This window comes from Babylonia areolata, chromosome 1 (genome assembly GCF_041734735.1).
Source record: "Babylonia areolata isolate BAREFJ2019XMU chromosome 1, ASM4173473v1, whole genome shotgun sequence".
NCBI lineage: Eukaryota > Metazoa > Mollusca > Gastropoda > Neogastropoda > Buccinidae > Babylonia > Babylonia areolata.
This window is the reverse complement of record NC_134876.1, coordinates 24,033,752-24,048,751: the sequence shown is the minus strand read 5'-3', so window position 1 is coordinate 24,048,751 and position 15,000 is coordinate 24,033,752.

The window sequence follows — 15,000 nt, the reverse complement described above, 5'->3', positions numbered from 1 at the left end:
CATTGTAAGCATTCCGGTGCAAACACGTCCAGTTCCCTTATACATTATATATATATATATATATATATATATATATATATATATATATATAACAAAAATCGACAAGTAAAGCATGCATTTAAAAACTAAAATAACGCCTTACAAAAAATAAGCCTGCTCAGACCTCCAACCAAACATTGAACAGTCATCTGTGTCTGTATACACGCAAAACCGTCAAGGGCAACACTCACCTAGATGTTAAAGACTCCAATCACAACTTGATTGGAGCCCTCGCTGTTCAAAGACCAACCGCCAGCAGTTGTAGTTTCCGGACGGTGCAGTTGTTCAAAACCATTCAAAATCTCAAATTCAGACATACAGAAAAGCGGTGTGTATGATGTGAATGTTTGATCATTCGTGTAAATGTACATCTGCTCATACTGACTTTTATTTCAACAAATTATCGGTCGCGAAATTTTCATTTTTATATCACGTTCATCGATTTATTTCCCTTCTGTTATTCCCAGAAGAAGAAAAAAAACAAACAAAACATTTCAAACACGAGTTATCAAACTCTCATTGAAAAAGAAAATGTGAACCAAACACAACTGGTAGCAACCGCTTTTTATTCCTCAAAATTCAAATTCAGCCGTAAGGTTTATGTCCAGGTCTGCTATTTGAGTTGCCTGCTGACCCGGTGTCAGAAAATAAAGGATATCGAAGTACCAAGAGGAAGAAGAAGAAGATGGGGAATCTTGTGTTGTGGGTGTCTCCTTTGGCCGGAAATGTGTTTTTACGTTATCTCTTTCTGTGTCTCTCTCTGTCTCTCTGTCTCTGTCTCTGTCTCTTTTCTGTTATGAATATTCGTCAGGTCGTGAGGGAGGAAGTGGGCGAGGAGACACATTTGCATGGCCGCCATCTTACTGATTCAGCAGCTGGCATCTGGAGAATGTCTCTGTCACCGACAAGAAGTTCACCACCAGAGATAAAACATGGGGAAGAGGAAGCACAGCTCCAGACATTCCCTGCTTTCCGTGCTCAGTATAGAGTCAATCGCTTCAACAACACACACACACACACACACACACACACACACACAGACTGAACGAACGAAGCAAGAGAGAGACAGACAGACAGACAGACAGGTAGACAGACAAAGACAGAGAGACGGAGAAAGAGAGAGAGACAGACAGACAGAGACACAGATAGACGGAGACACAGACAGACAGAGAGAGAGAGAGATTGAGAGAGAGAGAGAGAGAGAGAGAGAGAGAGCGAACGAAGCAAGAGAGACAAGACAAGACAAGACAAAGATTTTAATGTCCATTCAGCGTTACAACGTCCTTCAGACAAGGGGGCAAGAAACAACACGCATTCTTGTGAACACACCTCAAGAAATTTGCATGATCATTTGAACTATAAACACCGACGCGCACGCACGCTTTCAGACAGAAACAAATTCATTCACGCACGCTCACTCTCGCGCAAGGTCGCGAGCGCCAAGTCGCGACCATTCCTGTCTGAACCCCCCTCACCCCCTCACCCCTCACCCCCTCCCCACCCTAGATTGTCACACACACACACACACACACACATCCCACATACCCACCTATCCTCCTCACCCACAATCACACGCACACGCACACACACACACACACGCGCGCGCGCGCGCGAACAGAGGATCATCTTGAGACGAATTCCTAGAACGTTAAATGTTGTCACAATTAATAATTTCCATTTTCTTGTTTTTCTTATTTGCATTGCCTTTGCAATGAATCCCACTAATTCTTTTAGAAAAAAAAATACGTTGTTACATGCCACACTGTTTTGATCAGGAACACCGGTGAACGAGTCCAGTTTTGAACAGTTTTTTCCTAATGTCACTGTAAGTAGTACACTGAAACAAAAAATGAACTTCATCTTCTAATCCGTCTCCACATGATGGACAATTAACATCTGACAGATTTTCGTTATCAACTAAGAACCATCTTTTACAACTTTTTAGACCACTAACTCTGAGACGAAATCTGATAAGGTTATCTCTGTGCCACTTATTTTGTGACACATGACAAATACTTTTCTGCCTGAAAAACACTTTTAAAAGAATTAAACCATCGGTATTTGTCATTGCTCTCTATCTCCGAATGCCAATTTTGCTTGCTACATGAAATAAGTCTATCTTTAAATTCTAAGATAAAACTAGACTCGCATCCGATGCCCTGGCTTAGCCATACAATCCCAAAGTCATTTTTTGATAGGAGATTTTTAACCTTCGATACCCAATTATAATGGCCACATTCGTGTTGAAACAAAAGCATTTCGTATGCCTGCCTACACAGTCTGGACAAAGGAAGCGAAACTAATTTCAGTCAATATATAATACATTTCACTGATGTTCTGATGTGCAGTGGGTATCTTCCAGTTTCACCATGAAGCTGCTTGTTTGATGTATGTTTCTTCGTATGAAATTTTACCGCATCAGACTGCTATGAAGTTTTGTATCTCATCACAAGTTTTAGTGTAGACTTTGCCTCCTCACTATAGGTACAGATAGACAGACACACAGGTGGGTTTCCATTGGTCTGTGTGTCTGTTATAATTGTATGTTGTATCTCTCTTCTTATTATTGCAATCTGTTTTGCATTGCTTTTTTTTTGGAGGGTAGTGTCGCGGTGGTCCCTATGACAGTACCTGACATCCTTACTCTAATAAATGATTTTGAAGCTGTTGTTGGCGTAAGATAAGATAAGATAAGATAAGAATAACTTTATTATCTCCAACTGGAGAAATTTGGTCAGGTGCATTATCACAACATAGACAAGTAAACAACATGGGGACCATAACTGTAAAAGTCAACAACAGCTTTTACGAATATCACGAAGATACAAATGTAAAAAAATATCACATACACCGTTTCATACATACATCCACACACTGCAGGTAATAACTAGTATTCTTAATGTAAAAACAGAAAGAATTAAGAAACATTATTTGAATATAATTATAAACATAGCCTACTATACTGCACACTGATTATAATAGACAGATAAGATAAGAATAAAGATAAATTGAGGAAAACCGCAACCAGATAATCAGCACACACCCGCACCCCACCCCCACCCCCCACCCCCACCCACCCCACACACGCGGATTACTGGAATTCGTATTACGAATGTTTTTTATTTCCAAGACATCACTTCCTATAATACAAAGATTTAAAAGGTAAAGGCTGGGTTAAAAGAAGTACACACACACACACACACACACACACACACACACACACACACACACACACACACATTGAATAAGCATTTGCAAGGACAGTTCATTCCAGAGTGCTGTTGAAACCATTTTTCCGTGGTGGTTTTGTTTGTTAGCAGACATTGCTCACGTTTATTGACGTTTTCTAATCAATGACAACTTTGTTTTTGTATGTTTTTTTTTTTTTTTTTTTATTTCTTTTGTTAGATTACATTGGAAAGACGTCTTGAGCGGTGTGTATCACTCTGATCTTGTTTTCTGAAACCCAGGCTTGCCATTTGCGGTCGGCTGGACAATAAACATCATCATTTTGTCTTGATCTGATGATTCCCCTGTTCGCTCTTTATTTTATTTTATTTTTTTTTCTTCTTTGTTTTTTTCGGAAGATATTGGGGGTTAGTTGGGAGGGGTGGGATGCGGAGGGGGGGGGGAGAGGGGGGTAGGGGGGCAAGGGGGGTAGAGGGGGGGGGGAGCCAAAGCAGACTGCAGCCGGCAAAGTGAAGTGAAGTGAAGCCAGCCTCAAGGCAATCAATACGGGCTGCTTCCAGGGACAGGCCGCGACAAACGGAGGGTCAGGCCTTCTGGTTCACTCCCTTTGTTGGCCCCCCCCCAACAGCTTCCTCCCCGTCACGTGATTTATGAGCATGCGCATACCTGATCCGCATGCATGTCAGACAATGTTGTCTTGTCACATTCCCGCGGGAGTTACGTCTTTTATCACGTTATCAAAACGGCTGGCCCCCGCTGATTGGGTGTGACAGGAGCATGCGCGGTGTGGCCTGGGAGAGCCATGCAGCTTCCTGTACCGTTTGTTGCCACGCCATCTTTGGTGGGCCTCTGGGGGAGGGGGGGGGGAGAGGCGACAGAGTGGACTGAGTGTGTGTGTGTGTGTGTGTGTGTGTGTGTGTGTGTGTGTGTGTTATAGTGTAGTGTAGTGTAGTCTCTATGTGTGTGTGTGTCTGTGTGTGTGTGTGTTGTGTAGTGTGTGCTGGTTGTGTAGTGGTGTGTGTGTGTGTGTGTGTGTGTGTGTGTGTGTGTTATAGTGTAGTGTAGTGTAATCTGTGTGTGTGTGTGTGTGTGTGTGTGTTGTGTAGTGTGTGCTGGTTGTGTAGTGGTGTGTGTGTGTGTGTGTGTGTGTGTGTGTGTTATAGTGTAGTGTAGTGTATTCTCTGTGTGTGTGTGTGTGTGTGTGTGTGTGTGTGTGTGTGTGTGTTGTGTAGTGTGTGCTGGTTGTGTAGTGGTGTGTGTGTGTGTGTGTGTGTGTGTGTGTGTTATAGTGTAGTGTAGTGTAGTCTGTGTGTGTGTGTGTGTGTGTATGTGTGTGTTGTGTAGTGTGTGCTGGTTGTGTAGTGGTGTGTGTGTGTGTGTGTGTGTGTGTGTGTGTGTGTGTGTGTGTGTGTTGTGTAGTGTGTGCTGGTTGTGTAGTGTAGTAGTAGTAGTAGTAGTAGTAGTAGTAGTGTGTGTGTGTGTTGTATAGCGTAGTGTAGTGTAGTCTCTATGTGTGTGTGTGTGTGTGTGTGTGTGTGTGTGTGTGTGTGTGTGTGTTGTATAGTGCAGTGTAGTCTCTATGTGTGTGTGTGTGTGTGTGTGTGTGTGTGTGTGTGTGTGTTGTGTAGTGTGTGCTGGTTGTGCAGTGTAGTGGTGTGTGAGTGTGTGTGTGTGTGTGTGTGTGTGTGCTACGCGCAGTCCAACTTTTTTAGGGTTTTGTTTTCTTTGATGTATTTTGCTTTTGTTGCTTTTTTTCCCCCATGGGCAGAAGACAAAACTAGATCGGTCCCATTAGTGTTTGTGTATGTCTAGTGATGTAATCTTAGTTTTAGCAATGCTTTGACAGGATCCGATCACTTTCGAGAGACATCTATTTATCTATATAAATCTATCTATATATGTATATGTATGTATATATAGCGTAATCACCAAAAGTTGGGGACAGACAGTTGAAACATTGCGCCAAGCATTTCTGAAGACAGATCGGAATGGATAGTCTACTTTTGTCTATGTTAGCGACACGTGTGCTTCACAAATCTTTTAGACAACGGAGCTTACCTTAGTTGAAGGATTGACTTAACCAGTAAACCAATTTAGCCAGTCTGGTCATCGAATCAGTTCGCTATGTGATCAGTGACTGGGGTTAGATAGTCTCCCATTCATATTATTTGATTTTAAATTGACCGTCTCGAAGAATTTCTGCGATTTCTTAATGTTTACTTGCTTTTAGGTTTCGTTTTGTATCATTGCGATTCGGACTTGGGTAGACGAAGAACAAATGGTATCAATTAGATAATTCCCAATTCGATAATTGTCTCTTTTAATTTGGCTGTAGAAATCTAATCTGTTGTATTTAGTTTTTCTTTGTGTCCAAAATTGTATATTTGTTGTTGACGTAAAGTAAATTTTAATCTGCTGCTACTAAATGCAATCTAAACATGACCTAACCCTACACTGTGAAGAATTTTGTTTTTCAAATAGTATCCAGGGGTTTTCAATTGTGTCTGGATGGTTCATCATGGATATATAGACCTTTTTGATATGGCTATCATCATGTACATCCAGAATATGAGTCCAGTGGCTAAGAACACTGCATGCAATATGAATTCCAGTTGGAAATCTGCCCAGTTCTGCTAGAGTTGGTAGATTCATTGTTTTAGTATGTGTGTGTGTGTGTGTGTGTGTGTGTGTGTGTGTGTGTGTGTGCGTGCGTGTGTGCGTGCGTGCGCGCGCGTGTGTGTGTGAGTGTCCGTTTACCTGCGTGCGTGCGTACATGCTTGAGTGTGTGTCTGATTTCTAAACAAACAAACAAACAGAAAAAGTGTGTGTGTGTGTGTGTGTGTGTGTGTGTGTGTGTGTGTCAGCGCATGCAGCCAGCAATGCTCTCTCTTTTTTTTTCTTATTTCGCAGCCTGTGAAGTCTGGCGTTCACACCACGAGTTAAACTCAAGTACCCCTTCCTCTCCTGACGGCGCGGGGTGAGGGGGTGAGGGGGTGGGGGTGGGGAACGGAGGGGGGGGGGCTGTGGGGGGGGGGGGGGGGGGGAGCCACGAGTGTGTGCAGTCAGTCAGTCAGCTCCGGGCAGCCCCCCCCCCAGGCTCCTCAAGCGTCAGCTAATGCAAAGTGACAACAAAGAGTGCAAACCAAGGGCCTGGGAGATATTCATTTCCCGCCTGATGAGACCCGACAGGTTGGAGGCGCACAGGGCTGCTGACGTCTGTGCCCGGACAGAAACCACGGGGGAGGGGATGGGGGTTGCGAGAGAGAGAGAGAAGGGGGTGTGAGGGGATGGAGAGAGAGAGAGAGAAAGTGAGTGGGGGCGACAGAGGGAGGGAGGGAGAAAGAGAGAGAGAGTGGAAGAGAGAGGGGTAGAGAGGGAGAGACAGAAAGGGAGAGGGGGGAGAGGAGAGAGGGGGACAGAAGGAGACAGAAGGAGAGACAGAGAGAGAGAGAGGGGAGAGACAGAGAGAGGTTGAAAGACAGAGAGAGAGAGAGAGGGGAGAGAGACAGAGAGAGGTTGAAAGACAGAGAGAGAGAGAGAGAGGGGGGGGAGAGAGACACAGAGTGAGAGAGAGGGGAGAGAGACAGAGAGAGGTTGAAAGACAGAGAGAGAGAGGGGAGAGAGAGAGAGGGGGGGGGGGGGAGAGAGACAGAGACAGAGAGACAGAGAGATACATGGCTGTAGTCAGGATCATGCCAGCCCTCACACCCCACCCCCACTCTGGGACTTGCCAGGAGGGGCGCGGGGGGTTCCAGTGACGGGAGGCACGGCAAGGGGTGAAGGCAGCAAGTGTCAGCCCATGCAAGGCAACCTCCAGGCTTCTCGGCTTGATGCAAGATTAGCACGGCAGCGGGAACTGACAAGCAATATACCTTCAAGACTTCCCAGCGATGTCGGCCTAATAACCAGCGACTGTTCTGTCTCGTCTCTAACGAGCGGGGGCCTATTACACGTGACACCCTATTTACCCCAAACACCGGGGGCCGCCCCTTAATGCCAGGCTTGCCTGTTGAGCCCCGCTTCCCCTCCAAATCCTGTCTGACGTGCTGAGATGGGGGCCAGGGCGAGCCGCGCGCGCTCTTGTCATAACACGCGCTCGTCAATCACTTTGAAGTGGGAAATTGCCTGCAGCTACCCCCCACCCCCACCCCTACCCCCACCCCCACTCCCCTCCCCTTACTTTGCACGCTTGGTAGGGCCGCGCGGTTATGACATGTACGTTTTGCCGCTATCAAAACAGGAGCCGTCCACTTGGCCTGGCACCGCATGCACCTCATCAGGGAGCACGGCCCGGGAGGCTCGCCGCACACCGCACACAGACAAGAGACCCACCCTACTAACTGTGGAGAACACCCCGTTGCTGCTGCCTGCCGCATGCAAGGTCGGCTGTAGGGCTGGAGGGGTGCAAGTTAGTGGGGAGGGGTGGGATGTGTGGGTGAGGGTAGGTTTGGAAATGCTCGCACGTGCAACACGAAGCAGCGTTTTGGCAGAGAATTTGTGACGCTGTGCAGTCAACCGGTCCACCCAACTCCCCTCCACCCCCAACACCACCGTCACCCAACCCTACGTCCACAGCCACACACACACACACACACACACACACACATGCACACACGAACCCCATAAGCGAATACAACATCCCCGCGCCCATCTCTCACACATGGGGAGGAAACAGTCCCGAACGTCCAGAGCGACATCAAAGGACTTAATTGGGCGATAAACATGGTCCTCCTCCACCCTTGCCATCCTTCCCGGAACGCCTGACTGCCTACTGGGGTTATCCGCTCTCCCCCACCCCCCACTCCCCACCCCCTCACCTTCTCTCCCCTCTCCATCCCCACCCCCGACCTCCGCAAAATCAACTCCAGCTAAACCAACGTCAGCAGCGAACGTGGGCTTTGTGTGCACTCTTGCTCTGAACTTTGGGAACCCTGCGTTTGTGATGACTCTATCATTTGGAGAGAGAGAGGGAAGAAAAAAAAAAGTCGAGAGTGAGAGAAGTGGATTCAATTTGCCCGTGCATATCGTGTCAGTGAAGAATGAGAGTTGCCATCAAACAAAAGTGGATCTGCATACTTTGAATGCGTGGCTTGCTGCTGGATGTCAAACAAATTCACTTCGAATACATGTATATAGCCTGTGGAAAAAACAACAACAACAACAACAACAAAAAAATGGTGGGATGGGAGGGGGTGTGGTTGTCTATGGAGGCGAGATTAGCTTGTGCCCTGAGAGTTTTGGACACCTCACTGACTCCAATGTCATGTACATTCTTCATACAGCTCTCTCTCTCTCTCTCTCTCTCTCTCTCTCTCATTTACAATTGTGATCGATGCGTTTGGCGTGTACGCGACCACGCTGTGCGACGCGCGCGCGCGCGTATGTGTGTGTGTGTGTGTGTGTGTGTGTGTGTGTGTGTGTTGTGTGTGATTCCTGACTACTGATCATTGCCTTTCCGATACAGGTGATGTTCGACAAACTGTCTAAATGTCTAAGCAGACATATCCCTTTCTATCTGGTGCGGTTGCTGATGCTCCGAGGAAGTGGTTTCTCTGACCCATGAGGTCTCTCATGGAACTTCTTCCACCTTACCCACGTGATGCCGGCTGGCTGAGGCAAACTGCAGAACTGACAATTGTTGAATGGCTTCACCATCAACAACAACAACAGCAACAACAACAAACAAAAACAAACAAAAAAAAAAGGAGAAAAACACGAGGGAGACGACATATCAGAAGTAAAAACTTCATCATCCAACGAGCAATTCATCATGGGGAAAAAAAAAAAAAAAAAAAAAAAAAAATATATATATATATATATATATATATATATATATATATATACTGGCCTTTAAATTAGTGAAGACTTTATTATATTTCCTGGTTCTGCCAGGGAACGACAGTTTGCTGTGTTGCAGTATGGATTCCAGTGACATCGAAGTGAACACAGGAACTAACTTGGCGTTTTAACAGTCCACTTTGTTGTTATTGTTGCTGGTGTTTTCAATGTTTTGTCGTCGGTATGGGTCTCTATGGTGGGCATCGTTGTGTGCAAAGGGAAGTGAAGCAGTATTGCTCTCTTTCGGCCTCTGTTTTCTTGTCTGTCTCACTCTGTGCTTGGGTGAGGAAGATATCAGGTACACACATATACATAGATATGCATGCATGCATTCAAGGCCAGACAAGCGCGTTGGGTTATGTTGCTGTCAGGCATCTGCCAACATTATGATTTATATCCTCGCACGATTTGATAGCACTTTTTCAGTGAGGGGTTTCGTCCTTCATTTGAATAAAGATCCCGTTATCGATATCATTCTCATTATCGTTGTCGCTTTCTCTGTCTCTCTCTCTGTGTCTGTCTGTCTCTCTGTCTGTCTGTCTGTCTCTCTCTCTCTCTCTGTGTCTGTCTCTGTCTACTTCAGTGCATCTTCCGTGATAAACACCCAGTGCAGTGTGTAGGTAGGCGGGCGATGTTTCATGTCCGTGTCTCTCTGTCTCCCTGTCTTCACCGTTCCCGTTCGTCTCATCAAACTCAACTTAAAGTGTGATGGGGGGTTCGCGTGCTGACTGGAACTTTTTGTCAGGGCTCTCGGCTACCATTATCGTCACTGAGCACCCCCTCCTCCCCCCTCCTTCCCCCTTCCTCCACATTCCTCCACCCTCCGATGCACACACACACACACACCGCACAAACACACACACGCGCGCGTGCGCGCACATACACACACACACATACAAACACATACACACACACACTCTCTCTCTCATACAAACACACACGCGCGCGCGCATCCACGCACTCACACACACACACACACACACACACACACACACACACACACACAACCACACATACATACTGACTTGAGCGTGCATTGTATATCCTGAATAGCGGGCAAAAACGATTGAATGTTTATGCACTCAATACGGAAATAATGGCATCGAGGCAGATTCAGAGAAACATTCAGACAAACATACACAGACAGACATACAGACAGACAGAAAATGAGAGAGAGAGAGAGAGAGAAAGAAAGAGAGAGAGAGAGTACCAAATCTTCCACTGGCAGAAAATGAGTTTCGCCAAGTGCCGGAAAGAATGAAGAAGGGCTCGCAGATGACGTAGCAATCAAGATATCTGAAGAGCCAGCTGCTTTCTGGCCTAACTTCCCGAACAATCTCTCCACTCAGAACCATGTCCAAGTGGACAGTTTCACTGAGTGTAAAAGGACACGCTGGAAGTTTCTTGTCACCTCCACCTATGTAAAGAAAAGGAAACAAAAAAAAAACCCTAGTGTATGAATAAGACCTATGTATGTATGTATGTATGTATCTATCTATCTATCTGTCTATCTCACCAGACTCCACTCAAACCTCACTGATTTCAGGTTATGATAAAAAAAATAAATAAATAAAAAGGCAACGGTAGTCATCACCACAAAAACAAACAAAAAATCATGGTCATTTTGTTTTGAAGGGAGTGGGGCTGTGGGTGATGTTCTCCAGTGTAATACTTCTCCCAGTTTATTTGTGGTAGGTCATCCATCCTTCCATCCTTCCATCCTTCCATCCTTTCACCATTGTGTTCTTCCCTTAAAAAGTTCCCAGCTGACAGCTGTAGACACTACATCTCTCCACAAACTGGATACAATCTTTCGCCAGACTACATACTCTGTCATGCATTATGACAGTATAAGCACAATTAGGCTCCATGTTCAGTCTCTGGCTCACATCTGCTGCAGTCCTGCCCCCTCCATGAGGTGTTCAGGTGCTGGCCCAACCCAGCTCTAGTGACCCGGAAGCTCTATGGCTGTGTGGTGGACCTGCATCGTACAGCTGCCTTCATGGCGGAGACTGGGGTGTCCCTCTGACGAACGAGAAGAAGCAGAAGAAGAAGAAGAAAATGAAGAAGAATATTTTTTTTTAATTCTGTACACGAATTAAACACCCAAAGGAAAAGGAAAAAATAAGTGAAATTAAATACGAGCCTATCCGTCGAGTGTGAACGTATAGTTGTCACCAGCAACCATACATTTCCAATAAATTATCATTCAAGTCACTTTTTTTTTCCCCCGTGCGCAAATCTGACACAAATGAGGCTAAGCTACGTACATACTGCTTTCATTGATGAATTCATTCTCAGCCGGATTATGCAGTTCACAGAAGTGATATAAAACATCACTTCATTCCACAAAGTATTCATCTCCAAATTAAAGTCACGAAATGATACCAGCACTCTCTGGGGGAAATGTCTGGCACCATGAGTTATGTAGGTGCTTTGGTTTGATGACGGCAGCATGAAAGCAGACGCCTGGTATACATTCATCGGGCAGATTATGGTCAGTAAGAGGATGGGAATCGTTACAGATGGGGGGTGGGTCTCAGCTAGTGATGAGAAAGGGGGAGCTGGGGAAAGGATGGAAGGGGAGGTGGAGGCTAGGGAGGCAGATTTAGGTCCTGCAGCTCTTTTTTCTGATCGATAGTTTATAGGAGAGGGGAGCGCGGAGAAAAGAAAATGGTTTCGCATATCGTGAGAAGTTTTATGGTAATACGCTCTGCCCACATATGTCATAAACTGTTCTTTTCTCACGCCACCATTATCTTCTATTTGCCAGCCACCCCCCACCCCCTCTTTTTTTGCGCAAGAAAGGTAAATGATCCGAGGGAATGTTTAGGTCGGTAGTTACCGTTCCTGGTGAGGTCACAAAACCGAGCCGCTCGCAACGACTCGTGGCCGTATTGCGCCCATAACTCATCGGCGCTCGGACATTTGCGCAGCCATTCTGTATTAACATCAAATTACATGAGCATTTGAGAACCCTGGCAGCCCGGTAAATGGGCATATTAAGCCCTGATTTATAGTCCCGATCCCCAGAAAGAAATGGCCGGTGGAGCAATGTTCCATACTAAATTGAAAGCCATCGCCGCGCTCCCAGCGGGCCCCCGGTGATTAATGGCCCGTCGAAGCGGGGTAATATGAAAGCAAAGAAACGTGGCATGATAAATCTGTCTTCCCCCTCCCATCAAACAGTAGGGGGACAAACAGACGGCCGCCCCTTCCCCTCCTTCCCCCCTCTCCCATTCTTCCACGCATCGACACAAATTCAAACGGTCGGGTGTTTTTGTACGGGGCGGTCCAGGGGGGGGGGATGAAATCCTCATTGACTTTGAACCAGTGTCCGCACTGACGTGAGTGACAGGCCTCCTGGAGAGCAGGCGCGCGATTTACGAGACCATCAGGCGGAGAGGGTTCCGTGGTTCTGGCCTTGGCGGCGTCCGCTGAGGGCTGGGTACCCCCGTGTCCCGTGCACTGTGTGCAGGCTGAGGTCTGATGGATGGTTCATAAGACGGCAAGAGCCTGTTATCGGTACCAGTGTATATAACGTTTGGCCGCTTGTCATTCGGGTGGGGGCCCCACACAATGGCTCTTTTCATGTCAGGGGACGTGTGTTATGGATGGTGAGGGCTTTCCGGACAATATGTCTTCACTGAGACACGAACCCCTCTTGCCAAGGGGGATCAGTCGTCACCTACTCCGTTGGGTTGGCAGGGCCTGGGTGGCGTGTGATGAGCTCCGATGACAAACTAAAAGCCCCCGGTGGGTGTTAGCAAGTATTGCATTCACCCTTAGCGCCATGTGTGGCAGGCACCATTAGCTGGCTGGCTGATAGGCAGCGGCTGATGGGGGAGTTGTGTGTGCGTGTATGTGTGTGTGTGTGGGGGGGGGAGGCAGTGGAGCGGAGGACATGTACCTCGCAGCGGCTGAGTTGAGGGGTTGTAGATACCTCTCTCTACCTCTCCCCCTCTCTTCCCTGTCTGTCTATCTGTGCTCTCTCTCTCTCTCTCTCTCTCTCTCTCTCTCTCTCAACTCCCCCGAGCTCAAAAGCAGGAACACAGTTTACTGACAGCACTACACTGCTGGGCCCTTTGCCAAAACAGACCACCCTCACCCCATGCCACCCGTCATCCGTCCCTTCACAGCAGAAGGTCCACACCCACCGCCCTCTGTGTATATGTCTGTCTGTCTGTGTTTGTGTCTATCTGTATGTCTCTCTGACTTCTCTCTTGCTCAGCCTGTCCAGCTCAAGAGTGACTGTATAATTTTCCCTGTGTGTCTGTTCATGTTTTGTCCGGAGCTTGATGCACGTGTACATTGTGATGGTGAGAGTGTGTTGTTGCTTTTGATGTTATCGTTGATGGGGTTTGATTTGGGTTTCTTGTTGTTGTTGTTTTATTTCATTTCTATTGGTATGGGGCCAGGGGGAGTTCCTAGGAACGCTATGTGTGAACAAGTTCCAAAGATGCCGACAGCGTTATGGCTCGTTCGCTCTCTCCCTTTTCTCTGCCTGATTTCAGCATCATGCTCTCTTTTTACATGCGTCAGAATTGTGATCCACTAAGGTCACCAGAATTTTCTTGCAAATACAACTGTGAGTCCAGTCCACAATAAAAATTATTTAGGTTTCAGTCAGAAAACGCCCAACCATGCAGTCAGGATTTACATCTGCACCTGTCGCTTCGAAGGAATTAAAATACCAACCTGCCATAACCACCGCTCGAATAAAGTTGAATTTTTTTTAACCATCTTTGCTCGGTATAATATACCAAATGAATAGTTTACTCTTTGCAAATATAGGTTTGGCCTATCATCGCTGCGAAAGAATTGTCTTTAACTGCAAGAACGAATCTGAACGGATTGGTAAAAATATACAGTACTGTTTTTTTGTCTTCCCACACTCTTGTCTTTTTTTCTGTTAGGGACACACTGCTGAGTGAAGACTGTAGCAGGCACATAAAGCATGTCAGCCGACGTGGTAGAGGGCCGGGGTGAAGGGGAAGGGTGGGGGAGAGAGGGAGGAGGGGGGGGATTTTATTGGGTGTCAGCAGTGGCACTGCGCAGTGCAGTGGAGACTTCCACTGGTCATACACGCTTGAAATGCAACAACGTGGTCAGGTCATAACATTTTTTTTTTACTTGTGCGGACAGAAAAAAAAACTGTTTATTTTCTTCTTCTTCTTCTTCTTCTTCTTCTTCTTCTTCTTCTTCTTCTTCTTCTTCTTCTGTATACTGAAGATTCAAACATTCGTTCATTAACACCTGTTTAAGGCGTATTTTGAACATCCGGCGTCCAAACAAAATCGGCAACGTGGAGTTGTGACAAATGGCGAGACAGGAGCCAGTCGTGTGTATGCGCACGCAGAAGATCAAATACGCACGTTAAAGATCCTGTAATCCATGTCAGCGTTCGGTGGGTTATGGAAACAAGAATATACCCCCGAAAACGGAGTATGGCTGCCTACATGGCGGGGTAAATAAAAAATAAAAAAAACAAACGGTCATACACGTAAAATGTTACATGTCTGTCTGAGCGTGTATGTGTGTGCGTCTGAAATCTGATTGAATGACACAGGAAACGAATGATGAGCGCCCAGTGGCAGCCGTCAGTCGGCTCTACCCAGGTAGGCAGCCTGTGGTGCAAATGCCCCCGTGTATGTAAAGCGCTTAGCTTAGTCTCTGACCGAGGATAGGCGCTATAGAAGTATCCACATCAATCAATCAATCAATCAATCAGTCACCAAAACAGATCCTGAGGAGGAGGAGGAAATGAGGCAGCACTGGACACAGCTTCAGGAAGCCAACATCCAGCAGCACCGACCCGTCATGCTCTGACCTGGACTGGACCCAGCAGGGGAAAGTTTCAGTTTCAGTTTCAGTTTACGTAGCTCAAGGAGGCGTCACTGCGTTCGGACAAATCCATATACGCTACACCACATC